Source organism: Muntiacus reevesi, chromosome 12 (assembly GCF_963930625.1).
Source record: "Muntiacus reevesi chromosome 12, mMunRee1.1, whole genome shotgun sequence".
Lineage (NCBI taxonomy): Eukaryota > Metazoa > Chordata > Mammalia > Artiodactyla > Cervidae > Muntiacus > Muntiacus reevesi.
Genome location: NC_089260.1, coordinates 47,454,541 through 47,468,035, shown reverse-complemented (window position 1 = coordinate 47,468,035; position 13,495 = coordinate 47,454,541).

Below are 13,495 nucleotides of genomic sequence, written 5' to 3'. Positions count from 1 at the left end.
GCACGTCTTTCCAAGTTCAAAGCTACTGTGTGGCTCTGTCCACACTAGACCTCTAGTTACTAGAGTGGGTCTCTCACTGTTCTCATCCATTCGATTCCCTTGACTGTGCTCTTGCTGCTTAGTCGCTTCAGTCGTGTCCGACTCTGTGGGACCCTATGGACTGTACACAGCCCGCCAGGCTCCTCTGTCCTTGGGATTTTCCAGGCAAGAATACTGGAGTGGGTTGCCATGCACTCCTCCAGGGGCCTTAACTATGGACTTGTCCTAACGCAGCCCACTAAACTGAAAAGAAGAGGCTGTAATTTGGGACAGGCTAAAAACCGTGGGAAATAAAAATGGAAACCTTGAGGGTGATCCAGAATTAAAGTGGACTAGTATTAATAGATTAGTTTTTTTAAACTTTCTTATCCTAAGAGACACATCCATAAATCGATTAATTTCACTCCAATAGCTGTTTCTATATAGATTCCTAGAAGTTAGAGATTTGGTATACTAGATCAGACACAATATCGATTTCCGTCTTCACTCTCATAGGTAATAAGATTTGACAACAAGCTCCATTTCTAATTTTTGTTTCTTTGTCATGCCAGTGTTGTACCAGGTATTGTTGAAGGTGCTACCTGATCACTGAATCTATTTACTCTTCTTTACAGAGATAGAATGTGTTTTCTTGCCTCCCTTGCAGTTAAGTGTAGCCATCCAGATTTAGGTTTCCCAGGTGGCACTAGTGGTAAAGAACCTGCCTGACAATTCAGGAGACGATAAGAGATATGGGTTTGATCCCTGGGTCTGGAAGATCCCCTGGAGGAGGAAATGGTAACCCACTCCTGTATTCTTGCCTGGAGAATCCCACGGACAGGAGCCTGACCAGCTGTGGTCCCTAGGGTTGCAAAGAGTCAGACAGGACTGAAGTGACTTAGCATCCAGATTTAGCTCATTTTAAAAAAATCTTCCACAGGCAGTCTTCCATGCTGTTTCCCCTCAGTGGCCACATGCTGAAGATAGCAGAGCCATAAGTTACAAGGAGCCAAGGTCCCTGGAATTACCACTTGATGGAAAGTCATCCAATATTTGTTTTGGACTTTACATGGGTAAAATAAAAGGGTATATTTAGCAGCTAGCCTTATCCTAGTCAATGCACTTGACATTCATTAATGAATAATGCAGAGCAAAAACGTCATCTATCCATTTCTATAAGCCTAGCATCTAGTGTAGTCACTAACACAGAAAATGCATTTGGTAGAAACTTGAAACAGAATGAATGAAAGACACTAGGTTAAGTCAAGATCACATGTGACTTAGGAGCTTGCAGTATATAGTAGGGGAAAAGATACTAAACAAGTAAATCACTAGTGAATATATAATTACAAATGTATGATTCAGGTACTGTGAGGAGATCTACTTTAGATTTGGGGTTCAGAGATGATTCCCTGAAGAAGTAACATTTAACTGAGGCCCAAAGGAAGAGGAGAAATTAGTCAAACTAAGTCGGGAATCCCGGCAGTCTCTTGGGGTAGGGGAGAAGCTTGCAAGGTTCAGGAACCAAAATAAGGCAGCAGGGCTGAAAGTTATCAAGGAGAAATGCTGCTAGTAAAGATAAAGAGAGAACTAGGTCATACAGGCATGTTAAGGGTTATGGACTTCATGTTAAGGGTGTAGGATTTCATTCCACTAGCAATGGAAATCTATTGAGTTAAGTTATCAAACTGGCAATATAAAAGTAGTACCTCTATCTATAGAATGAATTAGAAGGGGATGAGATTGTATGTGGACAGAACAGTGAGATGATTACAACAGTGCCACATGGTTTAGGCTGGGGTCCTGGACTATCATGCAAAGCTTGGGAGACCACGCCCTGCACAGAGCAAAATGGGGCTGGACTTGAGTCCCAGCATCTGCCCAGAGGAAAGGGCTCCTTTTACTAACTTGGATAAATGTTAGCTTGACCAGTGCTGTGAGTGGTGTTGGTGGTGGTGCAGAGTGGACAGATCTGAGATGTACTTTGGTAGCAGAATGGACAGGATCTAGTAATGAATTGGAGTGAAGATAAGAGAAAGGAAGAGATCACGATGAATGCCATGTTTCTGACCGGAGTCCACGGATGAGTAGAAATGCTGTTTATAGAGATGGCCTAGACTGGGATAAGAGCATGTCTGAGGGTGAGGATACAATTTTTAGAAGAATCTACGCCTCTAAAACATGACCTGACCATCAGAAGTAATGGCCTCCTCCCTCCTTTCTCCCAGAGGACAGTCCATCTTCACCTTTGCTGAGTCTAGGATGTCATCCAAAACATGGTGGGGATGGGGTGGGTTATAGGGACTTGGTGCACAACCTTGGGAGTTGGATACCTGTTACTCAACTTGAAACTCAAGATATTAACTCTTAACCTGTCTGGAGCAAAAAGTAAGTATGACTCTAAAGCAGATGCCTTTTAAAGATAGGGGAAAGATAATATTTTTACTCTTTTATTCTCAATTATAGTGGAAGGGATGTCAGGCTCAGGCAATTTTTACACTAAATTTGAGTATATTTTCCTGTATGTATGTTTCCTTTTATTTTTTTATTAATTTCGCTGCTTGGTGCTTATCCAATCTATTTAAATAAGTTTGATTTCAGTATTTACTTTTATTTGACTCATTGTTTTCTTTTTTTTTCATTTATTTTTATTAGTTGAAAGCTAATTACTTTACAATATTCTAGTGTTTTTTGCCATACATTGACATGAATCAGCCATAGATTTACATGTGTTCCCCATCCCGATCCCCCCTCCCGCCTCCCTCCCCATCCTATCCCCCCGGGTCTCCCCAGTGCACTAGCCCTGAGCACTTGTCTCATGCGTCCAACCTGGGCTGGTGACTCATTGTTTTCCACACTTAAATTCTACCAATTTCTATCCTTTAAATGTTAAAATATATTTTTCTTATACATGATTGCTTTTGCCTCTGTCTGTAATCTCACCTTTCTATCATTAATTACCACTCATCATTTTCTCTTTCATCTATAACTTGGTTGTATATTAGTTGGTTGACTTTTTGGGTATTAGTCCCATCTTGTTTCCAGATCATTAAATAATATCAAACAATGAAAGACTTTGACCCAGATCTTAGAGTCTTGGTTGGTGTGCTTTATCATCCTTTAAAATATACATGTAGCATGAAAATTAAATAAAATGTGAATAAAATTTTAATTAATGCTGAGTATATCTGATGTTAAAAGCCAAGATTGGTTAACATCCAAAAATAGCATCATATTCACTTAACTAAGAAGAAGCTATGATGCCTCCAGTAGCCTTTGACATGATCTCAAAACATTCTGTAATCTGACCCTTCTCTGACTTTCCAACTACTGTCTCAATGGCAATGGCAATAATTATTAACATTTATGTAGAGCTTATATATATTATAGGCTTCCCTCATAGCTCAGTCGGTAAATCATCTGCCTGCAGTGCAGGAGACCCGGGTTCAATTCCTGGGTCAGGAAGATCCCCTTGAGAAGGAAATGGCCACCCATTCCAGTATTCTTGCCCAAAGAATCCCATGGACAGAGGAGCCTGGCGGGCTATAGTCCATGGGGTTGCAAGAGTTGGACACAACTTAGCGACTAAACCACCACCAGATTATAAGCCAAGCACAGTAACTCAAATGAAGTTTCCATTACTATTTCTGATTTATAGATGAAGAAACTGAGACATAGAGAATTTAGATGACTTGTCCACATCATGCAAATCATATGTGGTAGAGCCAGGACTCCAATTTGGAAAGTCTGGCTCCGGAGCCCATACTCTAAACAACTAAGCTATACTGCCTCTGAACAGTCAGTCTTGTAACCTCCTTCCTTGTCCACTCCCTCCTCCACTGAAATACAGATGTAGGTTCTCAAGTTCCAACCCATTCCTCCTCCATGGCTACCTCCTTCCTTCCTCTCATCCCTACACCACATGTCCATATAAACAAAGCTTTCCTGCCCCTGAATGCCTTTGTTCATCATTCAGCAATCTAGACCACCCACCACCATCTCTCTTTTTTTTGCTCTCCCCAAAGCCTTCCCAACCTTTCAAACCTCAGTGAAATCCATCCACTTCTAAGTTTTCTCCTTTTCCCTCCAACAGCACAAACCCCTCCCTTTTCTAGCCTTGTATAACTCTGGGCTTCCCAGGTGGCTCAGTGGTAAAGAATCCACCTGCCAACGCAAGGAGATGTGGGTTCAGTCCCCGTGTCAGGAAGATCCCCTGGAGGATGAAATGGCAACCCACTCCAGTATTTTTGCCTGGGAAATCCCGTGGACTACAGTCCATGGGGTTGCAAAGAATTGGACACAACTGAGCAACTGAGCATGCACACATAGCTTTGTCTACCTCATACTTTATACCTAAGTATGTATCCATGGTGGTGTTTAATTGGACTGCAAATTTTTGAGACCAGGGATTTAAGAAAAGATAAAGAAGGCAACGGAGAAGGAAATGGCAACCCACTCCAGTATTCCTGCCTGGAGAATTCCATGGACAGAGGAACCTAGCAGGCTCCAGTCCATGGAGTTGCAAAGAGTCAGACACGACTGAGCAACTAACACACACAAAGAAGGCAACTTAATAAAAGATGGGAAACATGGATTAAATCCAGAAACATACCAGTTTTGCTGAGACCACGATAATGACATGAATGATAGAGGCCATCTCCAAAGTCACTCAAGTCTGTTTTCTTGCTATTCATTTAAAGAGTTTAGTCTGAAAACTTGATTTTCCTTATTTATCAGTCTGCTTGTTTTCACCTTGTTTATTAAGGAAGTGAATAAAGTGTGCCTTTAAACTCAGAGGTCCTGCTCACTGTTCTGCAGAAAAAGTGTCAAAATACACTGAACAGCACAGATAAAAGAAGAGCATGGTAGGTTGAAGAAATTCATCTAGAAAATATAAGAAGAGCAAACAAATTTGTAATTAAATTTGTATCTATATCAAATACCAAGAAGTGGTATTTGATAAAGTGAAGTTTCAAAAAAATTAAATGTTGTGGTAAAAATAAAATTACAAATCTAGAGCTAGAAGTTGGAAGTAATATAATTTTCCATAAATTTTAAATCATTCAGTGCTAAATATTTACAGAATAATAAAACTGAAAATATAAGCACTTAGATTTCATTAAAAATTTAAAGTTATAGAATTCTCTCTAGGGGGATGGAAAGCACTTACTTTCAATCCATGGTACTGTTCTTTTCTGTATACATTGTTATAATTTTTCCTGTAAAGTCACATTAATGTTAACTACTACTTATTAGGTGTTTACTTTGTGTGAAGCCCTTGACAAGCATTAACTCATTAATTCTTATAACTCAGCCTTGTACATGTTATTATTCTTCTTTTACAAATGAGAAAAAAGTGATTAGAGAAGTTAATTGTACCAAATATAAACTTGTCCCTTGTCCAAGTTCATGCATGCTCTTATCCATTGTTCTATCCTGTCTTTCTTTAGTCACATATTTGAATAATCCATTTGAAAGTGCTTTTTGACCAATGCTGTACCATAATTATATTAAGGTAGGCCCATATCTTCCTTTCCTTTGAAACTACTTTGAGTAACTAGTACACATTAATTACTCAGTTGCTTAGTCGTGTCTGACTCTTTGTGACCCCATGGACTGTAGCCCACCAGGCTCCTCTGTCCATGGGGTTTTCCAGGCAAGAATACTGCAGTGGGTTGCCATTTCCTTCTCCAGGGGATCTTCCTGACCCAGAGATCAAACCCATGTCTCCTGCATTGGCAGGTGGATTCTTTACCACTGCGCCACCTGGGAAGCAGACCCATATCTTTTATTTCCTTTGAAACAACTGCCAACAACAAGTACACATCAATTACTAAGTGAGAATTAATTTTCTGGAGGTCAGGTTTTTAAAGAAAATTTTTACATGGGGATTTTTAGTTAAAGCCTGTCTTTTAAAGAAACTGTAATCTGAAGTCTTCTGAAAAAAGAAATTTCTAGGTCCAGATAGAATTTACTAGTGAAACGATCAAACATTTAAAGAAGAAATAACATCGTCTATCTCCTTCAAAATATAGAAGGGGGGAACACTTCTCAAATCGTAAGGCCAGCATGAGCCTGAAACCAAAGCTAGATAAAAATAATACAAAAAGGCAACTACAGACCATATCCTTTATGAATATAGATGTAAAACTCCTCAACAAAATATTAGCAAATCAGATTCAGCAGTATATGAAGTTCACCACAACCAATAAGAAGGGTTCATCTTGAGAATGCATATAGGTTCAATATTAGAAAACCAAGCAATGTAATTGACCACACTGACAGATGAAAAGATAAAAACTACATGATCTTATCAACTGGTCAGGGGAAAACAAGTGGTAGTATTCAACACTTATTCATGATAAAAACTCTGAGCAGGCATCCTCAACTCGATTAAGGACATCTTTGAAAAAAGCCAACTATTACCCTCCAATTAAAAAAAAAATGGTCACTACTCAATAAATATTGAATAATGAGGGAAATTGAAAAAATATATATCCTTGAAAAAAAATTTTTTTAAAGCTATAGTCAATATCATACTCAAATGTGAAAAAATTCAACAGTGAAAGCATGAATGCTAATATTGGAAACAAGGCAAGGGTATACATTCTCACTACTCCTATTTAATACCACACTGAAGGTCCTAGCCAGTACAATAAAATGAAAGAAAGAGCACACAGAATGGAAGAAACAAGCTTTCCTCATTGACAGCATAACTGTCTATGCAGAAAATCCCAAGGAATCTACCAAAATATATCTAGAACTTATCACTGAGTTTAATGAGGTCGGGATACAAAATCAATGTACAAAAATATATTTTATATTTACATATTATATACACTGGAAACCAAAATTTTAAAAATACTGTTCAAAATAAAGGCAAAAATAAAATGTTTAATTATAAATCTAACAAAATGTACAAGATCTTATGATGAAAATTCTGAAGTGCTCATGAAAGAGCTCAGAGAAGATCTAAATAAATGGGGAGACATCATATTCATGGATTGAAAGACATGGTAAAGATGTCATCTATAGGTATAGTGTAATTCTAAATCTGTAGTTATAGAGAAGCTGGAATTCTAGGATTTATATGGAAAGGCAATGTAACTAGAAGAGTAATAAAAATTTTTTTAAAGAATAGAAATGGGGTGAATCATAACACCCAATATTAAGTCTTAATATAAAGTTGTGATAATCAAGACATACAGCATTGGCTAGAAGATAGACATTCAGGTCACAGAACAGAATAGAAAGTCCAGATATAGACTCATAGAAATATAGCCAGTTGATTTTTGACTAAGGTTCAAAGACAATTCAGTGAAGAAAGGATAGTCTTTTCAATCAATAGTGTTGAAAAAATTAAGACATCCATATGTGGGAGAAATAAACAGCCTCAACCTAAAGGTCATACTTTGTACATAAATAAACTCAAAATAGGTCATAGGACTAAATGTAAAATAATAAAGCTATTAAACTTTCAGAAGTAAACATAGGATAAAATCTTCAAAAAGAAAAAAATTAACAAATTGGACTTGACAAAGTTTAAAACGTTTGCTCTGTGAAAGACACTGCTAAAAGACAAGTTACAAAATGGGAGGAAATGCTTGAAAATCACATATCTGACAAGTAACTTGTATTCAGAATATATATTTTTTAAATTCCTGAAACTTACTAAAAAAACAACAACCCAGTTTTCAAAAATGGGTAAAAAGCTTGGACGTTTCACTAAAGAGGATATACAATGGCAAATAAGCATTAAAAAGGCTTCCCTAAAAAAAAAAAATAAATAAATAATAAAAAGGCTTCCCTCATGGCTCAGCGGATAAAGAATATGACTCCAATGCAGGAGACAGAGAAAATTCAGGTTTAATCTCTGGGTCGGGAAGATCCCCTGGAGAAGAAAATGGCACCCACTCCAGTATTCTTGCCTTAAAAACCCAATTAACAGAGGAGCCTGACAGGCTACAGTCCAAAGAGTCACAAATTAACCATTAATGCAAATTAAAACCACAATGAGATACTACTACACAGCTATTAAAATGACTAAAAAAACATTGACAATATCAGGTGCCAGAGAGCATACAGAAGAATTTGAACCCACATTGCTGTAAGAAATGCAAAATGTACACAGCAACTCTGGAGAAATAGTTTGGTAGTTTCTTATAAAGTTAAACACTTACCCTGTGACCCAGCAATCCCTATTTATCCAAGGGAGATTAACAGTAATAGCCACAAAAAAAGCACATACACATATGTTTTTGCTTCCCTGGTGGCTCGATAGTAAAGAATCCGCCTGTAATGTGGGAGACCTGGGTTTGATCCCTAGGATGGGAAGATCCCCTAAGAGAATGGCTACCCACTCCAGTATTCTTGCCTGGAGAATTCCATGGACAGAGGAGCCTGGTGGGCTATAGTCCATGGGGTTGCAGAGTCAGACACGACTGAGTGACTTTCACTCATATATCTAACACACACGTTTATGGAAATTCTATTCATGCTCACTAAAATATCTCTTTCACTGAGTAAATGAATAAACAGTAGTACAAAACTACTGGAGTGAAAATATGTGTTTATGGACATATGGACATCACAAAGGAGGTTTTTAATTTTATTTTGTTTTCTTTTGCAGAGGGAGGGAGGATGTCAATGCTTAAAATGTTCTGTATTCTGATTATGGTAGTGATTACATGCATCTGTACATACATGTGTTCATATTTATAGAAATACTCACTGGAAAAAGTCAGTTTTACCGTATGATGATTTAAGAAGCCCTCTTAGTCGCTCAGCTGTGTCCAACTCTTTGCGACCTATTGACTTATAGCCCGCCAGGCTCCTCTGTCCATGGGATTTCCCAGCAAGAATACTGGAGTAGGTTGCCATTTCCTTCTCCAGGGGATCTTCCTGACCCAGGGATTGAATCTGAGTCTGCTGTGTCTCCTGCATTGCAGGGGGATTCTTTACCTGCTGAGTCCTTGGGGAAGCCCTCTATTTTTAACACCAAATATCAATTTTACCTCAGTGAGAGTCCTAAATCAGGACCCACTGGAGAGAAGATAGAGATAAATGACATTCTAAAGATATTTTAGGTAACTGAAAGAAACAGATTTGCTCTATCAAGCAGTAAAAAAAAATATGTAAGTAGGATTGGTGAGGTCAGGTGTCTGGTTAATAAAAGAGGCTCAATCATCCAGATAGGCCATGAATGGAATTTTTTGGATCATTACACAAGATCTCACTCACCTGTAAGTAAGAAAGACTCTTGGAGTGCATAAATAATTCCACTGCAATCAATTACATTTTTTGAAACACCAGGTGGCTCAGTGGTAAAAAATCTGCCTACCAAACAGGAAATGCCGGTTCGATACTTGGGTTGCGAAGATATCCTGGAGAAAGAAATGGCAACTGACTCCAGTGTTCTTAGAGAAGAAAATGGCAACCCACTCCAGTATTCTTGCCTGGAGAATTCCAGAGGAGCCTGGCAGGCTATGGTTCATGGGGTCGCAAAGAGTCAGACACGACTTAACAACTAAACAACAACAACAACAGGAACACTTACTTCCAAAGTTCATGTTGGTGATTAATGCTGTTTTCAAACTGAAAGAGTTTCTGCAATTTCCTAACACACTATTCATAATCCCAAAGGAATTCCTTCCATACTAGAAGTTGTCAAAATTGTTTTCTTTTCAAAATATCACTGCTGACGTGCAGCTAAGTAAAATCTCTTAAGTTTTTTAAATACTTAAGACAAATTTGTATTTATTATAGGAACAATTTAGTCTTTATCTTGTGTATAAATATGTTTCCTCTGTGGTTGGAAAACTGAATTATAATTGTTTTCATTTGCAGTTTTTAGAGTTGTCAGTTCCAATTATGTTAATTTAAAGCTACCTTTTGAGACTAGTTAAATAAACTATGGCACATGCATCTAATGGCATATTCCAAAACCATAATAAGGAATGAGAATGCTTTTAATGTACTGATATGAAATTACACCTAATACATATTAGATGTAAAAAAAGCAAGCCAGAATAGTAGACTTAATACACTATGAATTGTGCAAAAATGGGGGAAAAGTTTGTACATATACATACACACATATGCATGTGTATTTACTTATAGTATTTGCTTAGACTGTTTCTGGAAGAATATAGAAGTGGAAAATTAAGTATTCAGGAGTGAGAGTTGGAATATACCACTGATGACCATTTTATGTATTTTATATTTTGAACCCTGTAAATACATTGCTTATTATAAAAATAAATGTTATTCCCTCTTCTTTGCAAAGAATAACTGTGTATTTTATAGAAACTGCCTAGAAAAAGAAGAAACAATAATTTGATTTCTTTATTGGGGTCAAAAATTCTCACTCAATAGAAATATACTGACGAATAGATTTCTCATAGTGATTCCAGTACCAAAAAGCTGGAATAAGGACCTTGGTTCTATCTTCTTGGAAGAAGGAATTCAGCAAAGAGACCAAGATTATGAAAAATATAAAAGTATTTATCAGCTGCGAAGTATGTTTGGAAAAAGCAAAAGACATGTGAAAGAACACATAGGTGAGCTCAGAGTGAGTTGCACCCAATGGGGTGGCTTAGATTGCTTACCTGGGGGTAGGTTTCTGGGCTGTCTCTGGCCAGTGTCTCCACATTTGATCCTGGTGTGAGCACACATCTCTCAACTAGGATGGATTCCTGCTGGCCTGTCCCTCCTTTTGTCCCTCTTCTAGACTAAGGGCCTTCTCTGTGCATGTGTTGGGTGGGGAAATTCACAAGAATGCACCCAAGTGGGGTCAGTGCTCCTCCTGGTACCCCATCTCGAAGCATCGGCAGACCAGCTACAGCTGCTCAGCCTGGGGCCCATCTATCTACTACCTCAAATGTATACATTGGTCTGATTTTTTTCCTTCACAAAAAGAATATCTAAAGTGTGTAAAATCCTTTGAATCATGTTTTGCTCTTCAATATATTGGCTGAGGATATGTAGCACTGGGAGCTGGCTAGAAATGCAGACTCCTTGTGACCTACCTTAGATCTATCAAATCAGAGCCAGCATTTTAATTAAAGACCCTCCTAGGGGATTTATGTGCACCTTCAAGTATGAGAAAATACAGCCAAAAGAAAGCTGGAGCTGGAGGAAGATGGTGCCAACAGCCCTCCAATATTAGGCAAGTTGATAATACATCAGAATAGAGAAAGGTCAGTGAGCAGACTTTGTGAAGTTTACTGAAGAACCAAAAGGAATCCTAGAAAGATCCAGGACCAAAGGTCAAAAAAGAAAATCCAAGCTCCTGGGTGTGTGTGTGTGTGTGCGCGCGCGCATGTGCGCTTGCTAGCATGCATGTGCTCCATCACTCAGTTGTGTCCGATTCTTTGAGGCCCCTGGACTGGAGCCCACCAGGCTCTTCTGCTCATGGAATTTTCCAGGCAAGAATACTGGAGTGGGTTGCCATTTCTTACTCCAGGGAATCTTCCTAACCCAGGGATTGAACCCATGTCTCCTACATTGTCAGGTGGATTCTTTACCACTAGCACCACCTGGGAAGTCCTGGGTGTAAATATATAGTCTCCTTCATTTGAATAACACAAGATTCAAACAAAATCATCTTTGAAGACTCCTAAAGTCATGCATCCGTTAGCTGTTTCAAAAGTCAAACCAAAATAAATAAAATCTCTTAGTTTAAGAGTAAGCCCATCTCCCCACCTTCCATCCAGTCTCCCTGCTTATGGCCTTTTCCCCATCCACCACCATTTCCCCAGCAGTAAGAACGATTCTCCTAAAATAGAAGTCAAATCTCATCACTCCTGCAGTCACAGCCTTCAATGGTACCCTGTTTTACTCAGAGTTAAGAGGCAGAGTCCTAAGGCAGACCTACTGGGCTCTGTGCATAACTCGCCTCCCCCCAACCACCACTCAACCACTCCTCTAGTCTGGCTTGCTATTCCCTGAACTTGTCAGCTTCCAGATCTTTGCACTTGATCCTCTGCCTAGGATCCTCTTCCTTCAGAGAATCCAAGGCTCACTTCCGGTTCCGGTCTCTGTTCGAGCTTTATCTGACCACACTGCATGAAACAGCCACTGCCCACTCCTCTGTCCCTCTCACTCTTCCTTTATTTTCCCCATGGTAGTTACCATTTCTCACACTACGTATTGCTTCAATTTTTGTTGGTTTTTTTTGCCCCTTTTTGGAACATAAAGTCCTCAACGGCTGGAACTTTATTTCCACAGAGCCTAAAAGAGAGACAGTTGTTGAATAAATGAATGAACAAACAAATGATCCTGTCTTAGCTCAGGCTGCTGTAACAAAATACCATATAGTGTGTGGCTTAAACCATAGAAATCCATTTCTCACAGTTTTGGAAAATGGAAATCCAAGATTAAGGTGCTGGCTGATTTGGTTTCTGGTGACGACCTTCTTCCTGGCTCACAGGTGGCCACCTTTTTGCTGTGTCTTCTCTTTGCATAGCCTTTCCTCAGTGTGTGAGCATGGAGACATCTTCCCCTCTCTCCCTTCTTTCTTCCTTTCTTTTTTTCTTTTCTCCCTCTTTTTCCTTCTCTCTCTTCTTATAAAACCATTAATCCTGTTTAATCCTGTTGGATTAGGATCCTACCCTAATGACCTCACTTACCCTTCAGTTCAGTTGCTCAGTTGCATCTGACTCTTTGTGACCCCATGGACTGCAGCACGCTAGGCTTCCCTGTCCATCACCAACTCCCAGAGCTTGCTCAAACTTATGTCCATCAAGTTGCTGATGCCATCCAGCCATCTCATCCTCTGTTGTCCCCTTCTCCTCCTGCCTTCAATCTTTCCCAGCATCAGGGTCTTTCCCAATGAATCAACTCTTTGCATTAGGTGACCAAAGTATTGGAGCTTCAATTTCAGCATCAGTCCTTCCAATTAATATTCAGGACTGATTTCCTTTAGGATTGACTGGTTTGATCTCCTTACTGTCCAAGGGACTCTCAACAGTCTTCTCCAACACCACAGTTCAAAAGTATCAATTCTTTGACACTCAGACTTCTTCATGGACCAACTCTCATATCTATACACAACTACTGGAAAAACCACAGCTTTGACTATATGGACCTCTGTCAGCAAAGTAACGTCTCTGCTTTTAACTTTAACATTCAACCTTAATTACCACTTAAAGCTGTATCTCCATATAGTCACATTGGAGGTTAGAGTTTCAACACATGAATTTCAGGAGGACCCAATTCAGTCCTCAGCAGATCCCACAAAGAATTCCACTCCCACCATCATCAAAGAAATTGCCCTCTTAGCCTACATGTCCTTTGGAATTTTTATCCCAATCAAGACTGTGCTTGCTCTTTGCACACGTGTGTGCTAAGCTGCTTCAGTCATGTCTGACTCTTTGTGACCCCATGCACTGTAGCTCGCCAGGCTTCTCTGTCCATGGGATTCTCCAGGCAAGAATATTGGAGTGGGTTGCCATTCTCTTCTCCAGGGGATCTTCTT